This window comes from Ovis aries, chromosome 6 (genome assembly GCF_016772045.2).
Source record: "Ovis aries strain OAR_USU_Benz2616 breed Rambouillet chromosome 6, ARS-UI_Ramb_v3.0, whole genome shotgun sequence".
Classification (NCBI taxonomy): Eukaryota; Metazoa; Chordata; class Mammalia; order Artiodactyla; family Bovidae; genus Ovis; species Ovis aries.
The window spans coordinates 72332296-72351605 of record NC_056059.1 but is presented as its reverse complement, the minus strand read 5'-3'; the positions used below and the strand labels follow the sequence as shown (position 1 = coordinate 72351605).

Below are 19310 nucleotides of genomic sequence, written 5' to 3'. Positions count from 1 at the left end.
CCCTCCTCCAGGGGATCTTCCCAACCCAGGGATGGAACCCGCATCTTATCAAACCCGCATCTCCTGCGTCTCCTTAATTGCGAGCAGATTCTTTACCCACTGAGCCACTTGGGAAGCCCAAGTAATCACCTAAATTATCTTAGTATCATAATGTCATTTATATCTTTTTACCTTTATTAAACTTTTTCAAATTCCAATCACATTTTTGAAGCATTCATTTCTCTGTGCTTCCATAAAATTCTAGCTTTGTATCTTTGTAATTTGTATAGTTTTTATCAGCTGTTTCTTATAACATTTTGTCATGAAGCATTTGTATATCTTTTCCCTGCATATTAAAGCCATGATGTGATTACACCCACTTCTATGCCTTGAAACTCCCATATCACAGTGGCTGTGTTAAACAAGTTAAATATCCTCCCTACTTTTACACCCAGTATAAAGTGTTTTCTTAAACCCAAAATACCCTTTTCATGACCCATGTTGCTCACAAAAAATCTCAGGTAGAAAGATGAAACTGAATGTTTTTCATACACCTTTCCTCAACATTACAACGAATCTCTAAACTTATTACTTCCATCCCTCTCTACAGTTACTGAATTTATTGATAAGACAATCAATCTCAACTTAAATGTCATCTCTCTACTTAGACTAGTCCAGATGTATCCAAGCTGGTCAAACAACAGGAGGAGGTAAAGCCACTTTCAGAGGACTACTTCTATCCCCCATGGTTTTACTTTTCATTTTGATTATCTTTAAAACATAAGCTATAATATTTACAGTTCTTTATTCAATTTTGATTCCTTTTATGCACCTCTTAGCTGCTTCCTTAGCTTCACAACTCTGTTAAAGGTAACCTTAAATTCCATCATCACTGAACAACTGGATATTCTGAAGCTTCACTACTTTTTTTCTTTGGTACCACTGTGATATTGTTATAAAGGACACAATATTGCTTTTGAATGCAATTTTCTAAGGCTGACTTACAAAAGTCCTCTGTTAGATAGACCTGGAATCTGATACATGTTTTCTTTCACAGACTGTATTGGGATACTGTGAAGCATAATCTACCCAACCTATGTGAAATGTTAGGACAGGGTTGGGAAAATGTATCAATATAGTTGATACATGCAAATGTGTTTCTGATCTGTTATGCCTACCCACACTGAGAGAAACGCTGGATTGGAAGAAACACAAGCTGGAATCAAGATTGCCGGGAGAAATATCAATCACCTCAGATATGCAGATGACACCACCCTTACGGCAGAAAGTGAAGAGGAACTCAAAAGCCTCTTGATGAAAGTGAAAGAGGAGAGTGAAAAAGTTGGCTTAAAGCTCAACATTCAGAAAATGAAGATCATGGCATCTGGTCCCATCACTTCATGGGAAATAGATGGGGAAACAGTGGAAACAGTGTCAGACTTTATTTTGGGGGGGCTCCAAAATCACTGCAGATGGTGATTGCAGCCATGAAATTAAAAGACGCTTACTCCTTGGAAGAAAAGTTATGATCAACCTAGACAGCATATTCAAAAGTAGAGACATTACTTTGCCGACTAAGGTCTGTCTAGTCAAGGCTATGGTTTTTCCTGTGGTCATGTATGGACGTGAGAGTTGGACTGTGAAGAAGGCTGAGTGCCAAAGAATTGATGCTTTTGAACTGTGGTATTGGAGAAGACTCTTGAGAGCCCCTTGGACTTCAAGGAGATCCAACCAGTCCATCCTGAAGGAGATTAGCCCTGGGATTTCTTTGGAAGGAATGATGCTAAAGCTGAAACTCCAGTACTTTGGCCACCTCATGCGAAGAGTTGACTCATTGGAAAAGACTTTGATGCTGGGAGGGATTGGAGGCAGGAGGAGAAGGGGACGACAGAGGATGAGATGGCTGGATGGCATCACTGACTCGATGGACGTGAATCTGAGTGAACTCCAGGAGTTGGTGATGGACAGGGTGGCCTGGCGTGCTGCGATTCACGGGGTCGCAAAGAGTCGGACACGACTGAGCGACTGAACTGAACTGAACTGAACAATGGTATATTTTTCCACTTAATCCAAGTCCTCTACTACTTATTTACTGAATGCCCATGAAGCCCACAAAATTGAACTACATAAATTGGGGAGAGAAAAGAGGCATAAGTCATATTCTCTCCTCAGAAAATTGATAATCTCAACAGAGGCAGGATAGAAAATGCTCCAATTGGAATACAAAAATGATAAAACTTGTCTTCCTAATCTTCTAAGCAAAACACAGTAGCCTGTGAGAATTCTTTGATTTAGTAATTGCCAATTTGATTATTTGTAAGTGATTCCTTAAGATTATGTATGCAACAGTGGATATACAACAAGTAACATATGCAATTTAGTTGAAGAATGATTCTCATAACTTAATATCAACATCAGAATCTCAATATACTTTTGTTGTTCTCTATTGATAGTGCATATGTTTTTTTTTTTTTTTTCACAGAATACTTTAGTATAACTATAGTAAAATGAACACTTTGGGAATTAAGAAAATCTGTAGACATCTCCTTTGAAAATCTCAATATACCACACTCTCTTTTCTCATATACCCCTCCCTTGTCAGCTTTTTCAAACATAATTTCCTCAAAATGAATCATCACACAGGAAGGGACTGACTTTGCAACCATTTTACTTGGTGATCAACAAACATTATGATAATATGCCAAATTATACACTATGACAATATGCCAAATTACTTGTGAGGGCTGGGGACTCAAAGATTAATGAGACAATATCCTTGCCTTGGAGGAACTTGGTGTCTTATGAGACAATGTTGTCTGTGTGGGCTGAAGAGAGGCTGATATTTTTACACTGCTCCCTCTTAATGCCTGATAATGTAATTCCGTATGGAGTTTCAAAGATCTTTCATGCCTGTATTTTGTAAGGAAAGTCCAACTTTTTGACACTAGGGAAAAGTATTCTCATTCTAGTTATGTGAAATCAAGTAGCTTCCTTAGGTAACTTGATTTCCTTTGCACAGGACAATGTTTATGGGTTTACTCCCCACAAAGTCTTTTAAAACATGACACATTTTAGACTTCAATTCATAATTCTATCCCTTGGCCCGCTTTTTTTTTTTTTAAATCTCTAGTTTGATTTTTAAAAACATCTGCCTGGGGTATAGTTGCCTTACAATGCTGTATTAGTTTCTGCTGCACAGCAAAGTGAATCAGCTGTATGTTTCCCTATATCCCCTCCTTTTTGGATTTCCTTCCCATTTAGGTCACCATAGAAACCATAAAGCACTGAGTAGAGTTCCCTGTGCTATATGGTAGGTTCTCATCAGCGATCTATTTCATATACAGTATCAACATGTATATATGTTAATCTCCCAATTCATCTCAGCTCCATTTTCCCCTTGTTGGTGTCCGTAAGTTTCTTCTCGACATCTGTGTCTCTGTCTACTTTGCAAACAGGTTCATCTGTACCGGTTTTCTAAATTCTACATATATACGTTAATATATATTTGCTTTTCTCTTTCTGACTTACTTCACTTTGTATTACAGTCGTGAGGTCCATTTACATCTTTGCAAATGGCACAATTTCATTCCTTTTTATGGCTGAGTAATATTCCATTGTATATTTCTATTCTTCTTCAGAGTCAACCTCTTCCCACAAGTCTTCAAACCTTATTAAGCTTCTCATGTACCATGTTTCTAGTTTACCATTTGCATCACACCCCTACTTAGTGACTATAACACTGGATAGATGTTACTGAAGTCTATGGGGCAGTGGGTAAAACATGGCTAAAAACAAGACTACCGGAAGAGTATAGCTTCCTGTACAGACAATAAACTCATTGCAAAATGATGTATAACAGGTTCACATTTGTAAACAGTTTAAAAGGTCATGAAAAACTCTCAAGGGAAAAATAATCCTAGTGGACAGTTCTATCACAAAATTTGTCTGATGTACTGTGAAAACAAGGGCTATATACCTAGGACTGTGAGAGAAGAGTTTAGGAAGATTTGGGTGTAGGATGGCTGTTAGTGATTTTTACTGTCATAACTGCTGAGGTTACTATACAAAGAGTTCACAGTTAATCCATGATTGTGTATTGCAGATGTGAACTTGTTTTGTACCACAACTCAGAATACACTTTCCATTAGAAATAATGGTATAGGTGGTGATGGGTATTCCATCCAGTTCGCCATCAAGGAATGAAAGGTTTATTCTCCTAATTGCTGCAGACACAGGAATCCCAGAGATGGTGACCTTTTAATCTCCAGAATCTGTGAATGTGCTACCTTCTGTGCACTGGAACTTTGCAGAGGTGATTAAATTCAGGGCATTGTGATGGCAAGAGTATCCCACGGGAAGGATTTTCCAGGTGGGCCCAATGCAAACACAAGTACCTTTATAGGGGTCATAGGAAGAGCTGTGATGACAGAAGCAGAGGTCAGAGAGGGAGAGAGACTGGAACATAAGACCGAAGGCAAGCAGAATACGCCACCCTAAAATATGCCATCTGGGCACCCTGATCGTTTTGAGTTAAAGTTACTTGGGAAAGAGCCAGTGCAAAAAGGACACTTTCACCTTCGTGTGTCACCCTTAAAAATGGGAAATAAGTCTCCCATGTGAAAGGTATCCTCCCTGGGGGACAGAAGGCATCCTTCTCACCAGACATGGGGAATTCAGGACCAAGAAGGCTGTGCAAAGAAAACTTGTTATTTCTTCACTAATTTATTACCCTAAGCTCAAACCTCTTTGTTTTGTCTGTGCTACACAAATTTATTGTTCCTTTGTCTAAGAGGTATTAAAAACTGCCTACTTTGGTGATTTCTTTGAGTTTCATATTTTTACGGGACCCCCATATATACAAAATTAAATTTGCTTTTCTTCTGTTAATCTAGCATAGCTTCCCAGGTGGTGCTGGTGGTAAAGAACCCACGTGCCAATTCAGGAGACAGAAGAGACGCAGGTTCAGTTCCTGGTTTGGGAAGATTCCCTGGAGAAGGAAATGGCAACCCACTCCAGCATTCTTGCCTGAGAAATCCCATGGACTGAGGAGCTTGGTGGGCTACAATTCATGGGGTCATAAACAGTCGAACATGACCAAGTGACTAAACAACAACAGTCTTTCATATGGCAATTTAATTATTAGGCTAGTCAAAGAATCTAGAAGGGAAAAACAAAAAAACTTTCCATCCTTATACTACAGTGCCAGCTTTGAAGATGGAAGAAGGGGCCATGAGACAAGGAAGGCAGACATCTCTAAAAGCTAGAAAAGGCAAGGAAAGGGATTCTCCCCTCAAGCTTACAGAAGAAACACAGCCTTACTGCCTCATTTTAGACTCTGAAACTAAAACTCCTCAATGCATACAACGTGCGAAGTCCCACAGTAAGAATCCTGTTTAAAACTTTGTTTAGAATTTCCCAAAAGTTTTTAACCATAGACATTTTAAGAATTCTTTTTTAAGCATTCTTTAGAATAGTTGTTCATGAAACATACTTTGGGAAACACTGGTATAAGGATTTATGCTATGGATTACAGTATCTGGAAAGGATGTAGACATTCTTGGATACATTTAACGAGATGGAAATTCCATCCACTGACTCCATTTAGTGGATTATTACCAAGTATCTATGATGGCTTTATGTTGAGGCAGCTATTAGGATGAGAGAAGAGGGAATGATGAGGGATGAGGAGATGAGATATATATAAAGACATAAGGAAAATATCACTGACTCCACGGGAAATATTATTTAGTAGGCGGTATGAGATATTTACCAAAAAATTATAAACCAGGTAGAAAATGTTAGGTTTTGAGTGTGTATGGGTGGATGAAGGGACCATAGTGCTGTGGATGTTTGGAGGAAGAAAAAAAACTACTTCTGGGAAGAGTGAGAGGTGTCAGAGAATGAATTATGAAAGACCTGGCATTTGGATTTGAAGTCCTTTGCAGATGGTGATTGCAGCCATGAAATTAAAAGACGCTTACTCCTTGGAAGGAAAGTTATGACCAAACTAGACAGCATACTAAAAAGCAGAGACATTATCTGCCAACAAAAGTCCATCTAGTCAAGGCTATAGTTTTTCCAGTGGTCATATATGGATGTGAGAGTTGGACTGTGAAGAAAGCTGAGTGCCGAAGAATTGATCTTTTGAACTGTGGTGCTGGAGAAGACTCTTGAGAGTCCCTTGGACTATAAGGAGATCCAACCAGTGCATCCTAAAGGAGATCAGTCCTGGGTGTTCATTGGAAGGACTGATGCTAAAGCTGAAACTCCAATACTTCAGCCATCTCATGTGAAGAGTTGACTCACTAGAAAAGACCCTGATGCTGGGAGGGATTGGGGGCAGGAGGAGAAGGGGAAGACAGAGGATGAGATGGCTGGATGGCATCACTGACTCGATGCACATGAGTTTGAGTAAACTCCGGGAGTTGGTGATGGACAGGGAGGCCTGGCGTGCTGCGATTCATGGGGTTGCAAAGAGTCAGACACGACTGAGCGACTGAACTGAACTGAACTGAATTGAAGTACAGCGAGGCTGATGACTGGAAAAGCAAGAGAGAAGAGGGAAGTTTGGGTGAGCAACTTTACCTATAGCAAGTGCTGCCCAACTCAAGAATTACATAAGGGACTTTCCTGGTGGTCCAGTGGTAAAGAATCTGCCTTCCAGTGTAGGGAACACAGTTTTGGTCCAGGAAGATTCCACATGCCGCAGGACAACTAAGCCCATGTGTGCTGTAACTACTGAGCCCTTGCTCTAGAATCTGTGCTCGGCAACATTCGAGAAGCCACTGCAGTGAACTTACATAGCAACTAGAGAAAGTGCACACACAGCAACAAAGACCCAGTGCAACCAAAGATAAATAAATATTTTTAAAAAGGAACTACATGGGGAAGACAAGAGGAGCTTTGCTAAGTGACATCCTCACCTGTGTAATCATCAGAACTATATATTGGGGTCTAGTCCTAGGAAAATTCTTAAGTTCCACAAAACACTGAAATTTATCATAGATAAATGAAAATAACATGATAGAGGCTCTTAAAATACATGAATATATATAACCAAATAATAAATGGTCCTTTTGGGTAAACACTCCTTTTTGGGGGTATTTTTCGGCGTAGAAAGGACTTTCCGAGGTTTCTTAAAATATATGCCAGTCAAGTTTAGACTAAAGATGCTCTTCTGGTAAATCTTCTGGTGGTGAGTATGGCTTTCTTCACTGTTCCCTGGGCCTTGAAACTTATAAATTTCAGTTCAGGGATGTCCCTGGTAGTCCAGTGTGTAAGACTGCCCTCTCACTGTTGAGGGCCTGGGTTTGATCCCTGGTCAAGGAAATAAGATCCCACAAGCTATGTAGTGTAGCAAAAAAATAAATTAATTTTACAAACTTTAGTTAGAGTCAGCTATGTCAAAAAGTGTCGATGTCAACTCTGTGTGCAAGGAAGACTCTGCTTTAATAGTAAAGGGCAGAAGAGGAACACTTCTGTGCTGATGTTCGCTTCTTGCTTGGTGTGGATTCTGGGCTTCCCTGGTGGCTCAGACAGTGAAGAATCCACCTGCAATGTGGGAGACCTGGGTTCGATCCCTGGGTTGGGAAGATCCCCTGGAGGAGGGCATGACAACCCACTTCAGTATTCTTGCTTGGAGAAACCCATGGACAGAGGAGCCTGGCGGGCTATAGTCCATGGGGTTGCAAAGAGTTGGACACGACTGAGTGACTAAGCACAGCACTGCATTAGGCTCTTTAGGAGCAGAAAGTCTCTCCCTGTTGGGTCCCTGTAAGTCTCCACTCCAGAGCAGTGCAGGCATTCTCTGGGTGTGTTTGCTGCGATGGTGAAAGGATCATTGGAGTGAAATCTTGGCTCCAACTCAAGCTCACTTAGGAAATGAAATTTTGAATATTTAATATTTCAATAAGGAAAAGGAAGATGAAAGCAGGTCGCATTTTAGGGGTGAGGAAATCAACAGACTTTCTCTTTTTTGGTGGGAGAGGGGCTTTAGGCCCTAGAAGAAACCAGCTTTGTCACCTTCTGGAAAGGCACCTGTACTGTTCCAGTTGTTGTTTAGTCACTCAGCCACGTCCGACGCTTTGTGACCACATGGACTATAGCTCGAGAGGCTCTTCTGTCCATGGAATTCTCCAGACAAGAATACAGGAGTGATTTGCCATTTCCATCTCCAGGGGATCTTCCCGACCTAGGGACTGAACTCATGTCTCTTGACAGGTGTTTTCTTTACCACTGAACCACCAGGGAAACCCATACTTAATCCAGGACTTGATCCAAAGCTACTGGCAAATCAAGCAGAATCACTTACTTTGAAATTTCATTAAAGGAAGAAAAGGGCAGGATTAGAGGATCACCTTCCAAGAAACATTCACACAGGTGTGACCTCAGGAGACTGGGCACCCCCCTTGTTTGTCTGGCAAACACCTTCTCATCTTTCAAGACAGTTCCAGTGACACCTTAGGGAGGCCCGCTGGCTGCCTTTGGCAGTTGTTGACTGCCCCATCTGCTTCCAAGCACTTTGTGCAAAATTCGCTCAAATATCACTAACTGTATTTTATCCAGTTATCTGTCTACATATCTGAATTCAATAAATTTCTGCTAGGGCAATGCTATCAATAGATTCAAAGGCTCAAAGGCAGGAAGGACTCTGGCCTTTGGAAGCTACTTCCTACTATGAGAGATGGACAAATACACAGCTGCTTACAGTTCTCTGTAACAGTAGAAGAACAGGAAGCAAAAGAGAGAAAACAAAAAGGGAGTAACCAGGAACTCCTGGGTGGCAGGGTCTTATTTCACATCCTTAGCCCTTAAAATATGCTTGCTCCTTGGAAGAAAGCTATGACAAACCTAGACAGCATATTAAAAAGCAGAGACATCACTTTGCCAACAAAGGTTCATATAGTCAAAGCTATGGCTTTTCCAGTAGTCATGTACTACTGGATACGAGAGCTGGACCGTAAAGAAGGCGCACCGCCAAAGAATTGATGCTTTCAAATTGTGGTGCTAGAAAAGACTCTTGAGAGTCCCCTAGACAGCAAAGAGATCAAACCAGTCAATCCAAAAGGACATCAACCCTGAATATTCATTAGAAGGACATATGCTGAAGCTGAAGCTCCAAAACTTTGGCCACTTGATACAAAGAGCCCACTTATTGAAAAAGACCCTGATGCTGGGGAAGACTGAGGGCAGGAGAAGAGGGTGACAGAGGATGAGACGGTTGGATGGCATCATCAACTCAATGGACATGAGTTTGAGAAAGCTCTGGGAGATGGCGAAGAACAGGGAAGCCTGGCGTGCTGCAGTCCATACGGTCACAAAGAGTTGGACTGAAGAAAAACAACAAAAGCCCTCAGCACAAGGTCTGGAGCATATCAAGTTCCTTACAGGTTAATGAAGGGAGGGAGATGGGGGGAAAGGAGAGAAGGAAGGAGGGAGGGAGGGAGGGAGGGAGAAGAAGGAAGGAGGGAGGGACGGAGGGAGAGAAGGGAGCAGGAATCAACAAAAATGCTCCACCCCATCCCTGTCATTGCTGGACCCTACCAAATCCATCAGCTACTCTAAAGTGGAATTTTCAGGCTCCCAGAAGAGATATTTCAGAGCAGGCAGTCAATGACTCAGTCTCACCTAGCACATAAAACAGTAAATGATAATCACCACTTGGTGCAGACAAGTCATCATTTGTCCCATATTTAACTGTCATCCCCAGAACACATTAGTAACACCCCCAGGGGGTCTACAGAAAAGAAACTTTCATTCGCTAAACCACCAGCACTACATTAATTTCTTTCTTGGATCTGCATTATTAGACCAACAGGCTCTTTTGCTCCCACAAAAGGATTTAGCTAGGATTTTCGTCCCCTTAGAACCTTGTCTGCCATCCGGTTCCCCATTTCTCTGCCAGCTTCATCTGTGCAGCTCATCTTGGATTACGTCCGGCAGATGGAGAGAGGCATCTTATTTCAAACTTCTGCTGTCTGCATCCCAAAGCCCTCTTGGGCAGCCTCTATTTCATCAGGGAGGGAAGGGAGGAGGGAGGATGAGCAGCCTCCCTAAGAGAGGAGAGTGTAAAGTATTTCTCAAATTTTCATCTTCAACAGCTAGTATCATTTTACTCCCTGAGGGGAAACTATGCTTTGTTGTTCAGGCCAGCAATATAATCTCTAGTATCCTGATGCCAAAATATCAATTACAGGCTCATTTGGATAATGGGATAAATTGGTGCCCAGACCACTACACAAGACATAAACTGGAGATGCTGCTGGAAGGGACTGAGCCTCAAGATAGACGCGAATAAGGTAAAGTCCAATTCTTCATATCCTTGCAAAGTCAGTAACTTCATTCTCAACTGTTACTTGTCTCATAAGCTCACCAGCAACCAAGGTGAAGTAGATATTCCCAAAGAGGTCTTCTTAGGTCCTAATTAGAGATTTTAATTTTCCCAGAGCATTTCAGCTATCCAAGGGCAATGCTAGGAGCAGACTGAAAGAAATAAATGACTTGTAACAGAAAACAAATGCTTCACCAGACACAGAAAGAATACTGCATGATTCCCTTTATATGAAATAGCTACAACAGGTAAAACCCTAGAGCCTGGTTGCTCAGATGATAAAGAATCTGCCTGCAATGCAGGAGACCTGGGTTCAATCCCCGCATTGGGAAGATCCCCTAGAGAAGGGAATGCCTACCAACTCCAGTATTCTTGCCTGGAAAATCCCATGGATAGAGAAGCCTGGCGGTCTTCAGTCCAGGGGGTTGCAAAGAGTCATTTCTAATGTTTGTCACCCTTTAGTCTTTCTTATAGAAACTCCAGTGTTTTGCCATAATGTCTGTTTCAGGGAAGTAATTTTAATCATTGACCCCTAATTTGCTTGGTCCTTCATCATCACCGTCAGCAGCAGCAGCAGGAATAGCAGCAACTGTTAACCTGCAGTTACCTGTGCGGCTGGAGAATCACAAGTGGACCGGGTGCCCCTGTGTTAATGAGCCCCTCTGCCCCCTGCCAGATCTGTGTGACTAAGCAGTGCTCTGGGGAGTGGCCTTCTGTGGTGGTGACATCAAAGACCAGGGGCCATTTTCATATAGTATTAAAATATGAAGACACTGTTCTTTCCACACACTTTCAGGATCACAGATAATCAATTTTAACAAAGAGTAGAAGCATCTTTGGAAGAAAGGCAGTTTTTCCTCACTTTTTTCTGATACTAAGAAGAACATATGCTTCCACACACAGATCCAAAGCAGTCAGCTGTTAAGTGGAAAGAAAAGTCCCAGAATGTAGGGGGAATTAAAATACTGAGTTGAGGTAAAAAGAAGGGAATTTGAAAAGAAACTTGTAGCCTATGTAATAACAGCAAAACAGCTACTGATCATATTTGGGAAAAGCAGGTATGGAACTTACCCAACACCTTCCTTCTTGGGGCCCCGCCCCGTGCAGTTAGCGCCATAGAATATCAGGCCTCCCAAACGCTCACCCAATCAATTTTCTAAACCACTCAGTTAGTCTCCCACTAGACTTGTTGATATAGCTCTGATCTTTCCACTTTTGACCTTATGACTTCTTTTTTTCAACCACGGCTTGGTCTCATCTCCTAGACTTACTGCTTAGCCTTGAACATATGATTTCCTAGACCAGTTTAGACATTCCTCTGGGACCCCTGCTTCTGAGGACTTCATGTATTCAGCCTGGCCAGGGGATGTTGAAACCAAGTCCCCCCAAAACTGAGTTTCTCTGCTGAGTTTATGATTAACCCCTTTATCCAAAACTTTGCTTCCTTTCTTTTCCTGAACCTGTTCCCCTCAAGACTGAGGAGTATCAAAGAAAAGGGGAAACCCTAAGAAAGCCCCCGTGTACCTGTACGTTGAAGTAAAAGGCTTTTGCTTTAGTCTTCCAGGCCTCCCTTGAGCCTCTAAAGGCTGACTCAAGAGTTAATGATAAGGAAATGTGAAGATATAGAAACAAAGAAGAGCTGTTGGGCCAGGAAATTGCTGCTAATTTAGAATATAAATCTGACACATTGCAGACTCATCAAATTGAAGGTTCCCTGAAAGATACAGATAAAGGCCTGATACACGTTCCTAGGTTGTTTTTACAGGAAGCTCCAGATGAAAACTGACCACAAGAACATAGACCCCAGACTTGTTGAAATCAAAAGGCTAATGAAGCTTGATGCCAACCAATCAAACTCCACCTTGATGCCAACCAATCCGAGAATTGTGTGCTGATCACATACCCTGGGGTCCCCTCCTTCACGCTGCTTTTAAAATCCCTTCTGAAAAGCTGCCAGGGAGTTTGGGTCTTTCAACCATGAGCTGCCTGTTCTCCTTGCTTGGTGCCCTACAATAAATGCTGTACTTCCCTTCATGAGACCCTAGTGTGAGGAGATTTGCTTTACTGCACAAGGGTGAGTGGACCCAAGTTTGGTTCCACAGCAATGTCACTGCTCACTGTGACTCATCATGGAAAAGCATTCAGTTCAGTTTTGCTGTATCCTTCTTTTTCTTGGTGTTTCCCTTAGTCTTAAGACTGAGCATAAACAAGGTTCTAGAGTTGATTTCTGGAGAAGGAAATGGCAACCCACTCCAGTGTTCTTGTCTGGAGAACCCCAGGGATGGGGGAGCCTGGTGGGCTGCCGTCTATGGGGTCGCACAGTCGGACACGACTGAAGCGACTTAGCACCAGCAGCAGAGTTGATTTCAGGCTTACCAATGGCTAGGTAAGCTTTATGTCAAGAAGAAATGCTTAAATATAATGAGAAAGCAAAATATATTAAATGCTTTCAAAATCCCCGAATGTTATTGCAATATGCCAACTGACTCAGAGAGTCGTATTTTTTTTTTCCCCTATGTGTGAGAAAAAAAACATGCAGTCCTGTCACAAAATGTTCTACATGCCACAGAAATTGTAGCAATATTTTCCTGGGAAAAAATCCTGGAGGGAAAAAGCATCTGGTTCCTATGTTTATCATGCTATGGAATGAAATGCAAAACAGGGAGTGGGCTATGGAGGGGCACCTATTTCCCCATTGACAGGAATGCTGAGGTAGAGTATTAATTGTGAGCTATCTTAGGGGTAAGCAGTATGGATGAGGACCGCACGTGTGTATGTGTGTGATTCCTGCCCTTGACCTGTGCAGTGCTCTGCACCTCCATCCTTACATCACTGTCACAGTCTGGTAAAATCGCACTGATAAAAGCACTGATATGTCCATGATAAAAACAGCACTGACCAGGCTCTTCTGCTTACTGGCTCTGACCTTGGCCAGTCATTTAAGCTTTCTGAGCCTGTTTCTCTACTTGCAAGACGGGAATAATAATGTCTATTACATATTATTTAAGGCGCTATTATGATTGAATGTGTCCCCCAAAGGATGTATTGAATTCCTAACCCCCAGTACTTCAGAATGTGAACTTATTTGGAAATAGGGTGATTGTTGATGTCATAGTTAAGATGGCGTCATACTAGAGCAGTACCCAGTCTTTTTGGCACTAGGGACTGGTTTCGTAGAAGACAATTTTTCCATGAACCATGGTGGGTGGGGAGGATGGTTTCAGGATTGATTCAAGCACATTACTTTTATTGTGTATTTTATTTCTAGTATTATTATTATATCAGCTCTACCTCAGATTATCAGGCATTGGATCCCAGAGACTGTGGACTCCTGGGTTAGACTCAATGTAATATGTCTGGATTCCTTAAAAAGAAAGGACCACCAAGGGAAGATACAAACATTTAGGGAGTATGTCACATGACTACAGAGGCACAGAGTGGAGTGATGCAGTTCGGGCCAAGGAACGCCAGCCAATGACTGCCACCACCATGACACCTTCCCATCCCAAGGGAGGGAGTATGACCCTACCTTCATTTGGGACTTTCGCAGAACTGCAAGACAATAAATTTCTGTTGTTTTAAGCCACCCAGTTTGTGGTCTTTTGTTATAGCAACACTCAGAAACTAATACAGTGGTGGAGGTATAGTTTACTTATTGTGTATGTGTGTATTTTAACTGCAGGGGAAAGACACTTAGAATAAACCAGAGAGACAAGAAGACAAGCTAACTTTACTTATGTATCTAAACCAAGGAAATGACATTATTTCCTCTAGAGCTGACACTGCTACTCTCTCTCCCACCCACTCTACTCTAGCTCACAGGCCTCCTGGCTGTGTCTGGGACATCTCCATGTTCCCTTGTTAGGAGCTTTGTATTAGCTCCTTCTCCGCTTGGAACACACCAGGGCTAACCCCAGAATTCCTGTCTTTCCTCAATAAGGCAGACCCTGCCACCTCACTTAACGCTCAAATCTATCTTCCCACCCACCCAGCATATTTCCACTTCCCCTTACCTGGCTCTGCTTTTTCTTTTCTCCATATTCTTACTGGCTTCTAATATCCTGATTACTCTTAATTTATTTCTCTATTGTGTACATTATTTATTATTTGTTTCTCTCCATGCTAGAATAGGCTCCATGAGGGCAGGGATCTTCACCTGTTTCATTCATGATGAGAATTAGCATCTAGAATAGTACCTAATTCATAAGAGGTGTGCAACAAAGATTTTGTTAATCCATTATTTATTTTTAATTAGGCACTTATCATTATAGAAACTGTACATGTCATCAAAAACATTAGAAACAATTAAGAACTTCAAGTTCCTTCCATCCAATATTTCCCAAATCATGATAAAAAAAAATGGTTTTTTTTCTGTTTTTAAGCGATTCCCTAAGGAATCCTGTCTCTTGAGAAAAAATGTCACGGTAGGTATAACACTCACTTTCCAAAGCTTGGTGTGTGCATTAAACAACATGAATATAATGCTTATTGTAACAAATAATACAGGTAGTTATTTTCTCATCTTTGATCTTGTCTTTAACTTCCACCCTTTCCTCCAAGTTTCAAAAAGTAGGTGACAGATACCTGCAGTTGAAAAAACAGTATGGAGGACGCTAATAGATGGAGAAATATACCATGTTCATGGATGGGAAGAATCAAGATAGTGACAATGAGTATACTACCCAAAGCAATCTACAGATTCAATGTAATCCCTATCAAGCTACCAGTGGTATTTTTCACAGGGTTAGAACAAATTTCACAATTTGTATGGAAATACAAAAAACCAAGCTCAACAGACCAAATGCACCATGAGACACATGGCCGCTAACTTATTCCATAGAATTTTATAATAGCAGCAAATAATAGTAATTAACAATAAACAATAAGTTTTATTTTTATATTATACTCTCCCATTGGCAAAGCATTTTCATATGAAATTTTTTCTTACAGATAAAAGAACTGGAGCTCTGAGAATTTAAATGATTTGTCCAAATTTACACAGATGGTGAGTAAAAGAACTAAGAATTAAATCAAGAATTAGAAGACCATCAATCACAAGGATCTTTTAACTTGATATTTAGTGAAATGCATATCATCCATGTCAAGTCCCATTCACAATAAATGAAATATTCTTTAGTATTTTCTTTGTGAACTACTTCTTTCCCCATCCTCTAAACAAATGACTTACCTCTCTGAATAGCTATACGTCCTTTCCTTGTATATAGCTCTTCTCCAAAATTTTCTTCTTGTAAAAAGAAGAATTTATCCTCAGTGGTAAGTGTGCCCAAAAATAGGGTACATTGTTGAGAAAGCCTGGGAATCACTGCTCTTGTGAACTGTTGAGAAAAAAAAAAAAATCATGAGCTTTATATCTTCAGTTCTCTCTGAAGACATCTTTAAAATGAATCTCTTTTCCATTCCCTGGCAGAAGTCATTACAAAAGAGGTTTTTTTATTGCTTGTTTTATTCCTTGAGGTTTCCAATTAGGTTTAGTGATATTAAATTTGCATTCTTCAGCTTAAATTTATTCTAGGGCCTTAAAAGCACTTATTATAAACTGTTTCCACTTTTGAAGAGGCTGAAAGGATCATGTTCATGAATATTGAGGCTCCCATCCTTCTTATACACAGAATTCTCATGTTTATTTTTCATGGTAATTCAGCTAAAATTCAAGGAGCTAGAAGACACAAATTCAGTCTCATGAAGGCAGTAATCATTAGACTATTTCCTTCCCTAGAACTAATGAGGGCACCTTTTTATTCAAGTACCAACTGCAGGGTTGACTAGGTTAATGGGCTCCCTGTGGGTAGGGCACACACAATCCCTTTAAATACACTGGAAGGGAAATGACTTAATGACTGGAGATGTTAACTGGAAAGGAGGTGGGAAATGTTCAGGAACAACTCCAGATTCATATATGCCCTCCAGAAACCCCAGGAAAACAAGACAACATTCTGGGGCAATGACACAGAAAGAAATCACTTCAATTCTCAGGACGACAATGGCCATTGGGAGGAGTTCACAATGTGGGCTTAGAGAAGGACTCCCAGTGATGGCTAAGAGGGAAAGCTTGTATCAGACCAACTTTCACTGAAACAGCTAGAAAAGCTAGACAGAATTATTTTTAAAGGCTATTGGAAGGTACTGGATTACTACCAAGGCAGACAGGATATGAGAGGCCAAGGACGTAGGGAGAAGGGAAATAAAAGTGAGGGAAGTCATAGTACTACTTTTCCTCTCAAGAAATCTACTGATTTTTTTTAAATTTATTTATTTTACTTATTATTTTGTGCTGGGTCTTCATTGCTGGCTATTTCTCTCATTGCAGTAAGCAAGGGCTACTCCTGTTGCAGAGCACAGGCTCTGGAGCATGTGGACATCAGTAGTTGCAGCACATGGGCTCAACAGTTGAGGCTCCTGGGCTCTAGATCACAGGCTCAATAGCTGTGGCACATGAGCTTAGCTGCCCTGGAGCATGTGGGATATTCCTGGATCAGGGATCAAACCTGTGTCTTCTGCTTTGGCTGGAGGATTCTTTACCACTGAGCCACCAGGGAAGCCCCTGAAATCTACTGATCTTTAAGAGGCAGAGGACAAAACTGCTGAGAAGCCAAGCAGCTGCTTATAGACAACATGAAGTGAGGAGACCTTTTAATAGGCTGACAAGGTTGAGGAGAACCCAAAGTAAAGGGAAGTCCTGAGAAGGAAGCTCCACATTCTGTCTCTCTAAGCATTTGCTCATTGATAGACAATGTAAACCAAGCAGAAAACAGCAGCTAAGAGGCTGGGGAGTTAAACAGTGCATTTGATAGTTCGATGATGCTGGAGGAATGAAAAGTAGAGTTCAGGGCCCACTGATAAAGGAAAAGCCCAGGTAAATATCCCATGCTTTCAGTTAGGATGCCTTAAAGGGCTATATCCTCGGAGAAGGCAATAGAACCCCACTCCAGTGCTCTTGCCTGGAGAATCCCATGGACAGAGGAACCTAGTGGGCTGCCGTCTATGGGGTCGCACAGAGTTGGACACGACTGAAGCAACTTTAGCAGCAGCAGCAGCAAAAGCCTACATCCTAGAATGAAGGCCTTAAAAGTACAACTGAAGCCTTCAATCAGTGCACTCCCTCATTAGATTAAAGAGGTCTGTGTTACTCCAACTGCCTATCAGAAGCAAATGTAAGCCTCTTGAGAAAGATACCATCATCCATAGCATCTACGACTTTTTATACATGTGTGTACTTAGTCACTCAGTCATGTCTGACTCTTTGCGACCCTATGGACTGTAGCCTGCCAGGCTCCTCTGTCCATGGAATTCTCCAGGCAAGAATACTGGAATGGATTGCCATTTCCTCCTCGAGGGGATCTTCCCCACCCAGGGATCGAACCAGAGTCTCCTGTGTCTTCTGCATTGCAGGTGGATTCTTTACCCACAGAGCCATTATGTATCAGGGAAGCTTATACATAAAGTCCTACAATCATTCAACAATTACTAGGCAACAATTTCTCTTTCAAGAAAAGAAGAGACAGTGAAAACTTCACTCAACAACTGTGATTACATAGTGCTTAAAGAACACACATTAACGTTTATGGAAATTAACCACATGTGGAACACAAAAGTTGCAAGAAATTTCAACAAATGGAAATGATAAGAGTACTTTTCTGAACCTATCATTTTGAAGTAAAATAGATTCACAGGAAATTACAAAAACAATATCATTTTTTAAGTTAAAGTAAAATTTACATTCAGTAAAACACTGGTTTTAAGTGTATAGTTTGATACATTTTGATAAAGAAATACAATTGTGCAATAACCAACAAAATAAAAATACAGAAGCTTTCCATCATTCCAGAAAGTTCCCTCAGGTGCCTTTTAATCAATCTCCATATCCCAAAGGCAAGCACTGTTCGCATTGCTATTACCAGAGATAAGTTTTGCCTGTTTTAGAGCTTTTTTTAAAAAATGGGCTTATACAGTATGAGAGTTGGTCAGTCAGTTCAGTCACTCAGTCGTGTTCGACTCTTTGCAACTCCATGAATTGCAGCACGCCAGGCCTCCCTGTCCATCACCAACTTCCAGAGTTCACGCAAACTCATGTCCATTGAGTCGGTGATACCATCCAACCATCTCATCCTCTGTTCTCCCCTTTTCCTCCTACCCTCAATCTTTCCCACCATCAGGATCTTTTCCAATGAGTCAGCTCTTCACATGAGGTGGCCAAAGTATTGGAGTTTCAGCTTCAACATCAGTCCTTCCAATGAACACCCAGGACTGATCTCCTTTAGGATGGACTGGTTGGATCTCCTTGCAGTGCAAGGGACTCTCAGGAGTCTTCTCCAACACCACAGTTCAAAAGCACCAATTCTTTGCTGCTCAGCTTTCTTTATAGTCCAACTCTCACATCCACACATGACTACTGGAAAAACCATAGGCTTGACTAGACGGACCTTTGTTGACAAAGTGATGTCTCTGCATTTTAATATGCTATCTAGGTTGGTCATAACTTTCCTTCCAAGGAGTAAGCATCTTTTAATTTCATGGCTGTAATCACCATCTGCAGTGATTTCTGGAGCCCAAAAAATAAAGTCAGCCACTGTTTCCACTGTTTCCCCATCTATTTGCCATGAAGTGATAGGACCGGATGCCATGATCTTTGTTTTCTGAATGTTGAGCTTTAAGCCAACTTTTTCACTCTCCCCTTTCACTTTCATCAAGAGGCTCTTTAGTTCTTCTTCATTTTCTGCCATAAGGGTGGTGTCATCTGCATATCTGAGGTTATTGATATTTTTCCTGGCAACCTTGACTCCAGCTTGTGCTTCTTCCAGCCCAGCATTTCTCATGATGTACTCTGCATAGAAGTTAAATAAGCAGGGTGACAATAAATAGCCTTGATGTACTTCTTTTCCTATTTGGAACCAGTCTGTTGTTCCATGACCAGTTCTAGTTGCTTCCTGACCTGCATACAGGTTTTTCAAGAGGCAGGTCAGGTGGTCTGGTATTCCTATCT

At 41.3% G+C, this 19310-nt stretch overlaps 1 protein-coding gene across 2 annotated transcripts in view; it reads right to left on the bottom strand.

The window, feature by feature from the left end:
* The window catches only part of CRACD (capping protein inhibiting regulator of actin dynamics), a 289192-nt gene that overhangs the window by 121178 nt on the left and 148704 nt on the right, over positions 1–19310 (bottom strand). For both annotated transcript variants that reach the window (XM_060417125.1, XM_060417128.1), the window contains exon 2: positions 15498–15645. The gene's annotated coding sequence lies outside the window, so the exon portion shown is untranslated. The remainder of the gene's footprint in view (positions 1–15497; positions 15646–19310) is intronic.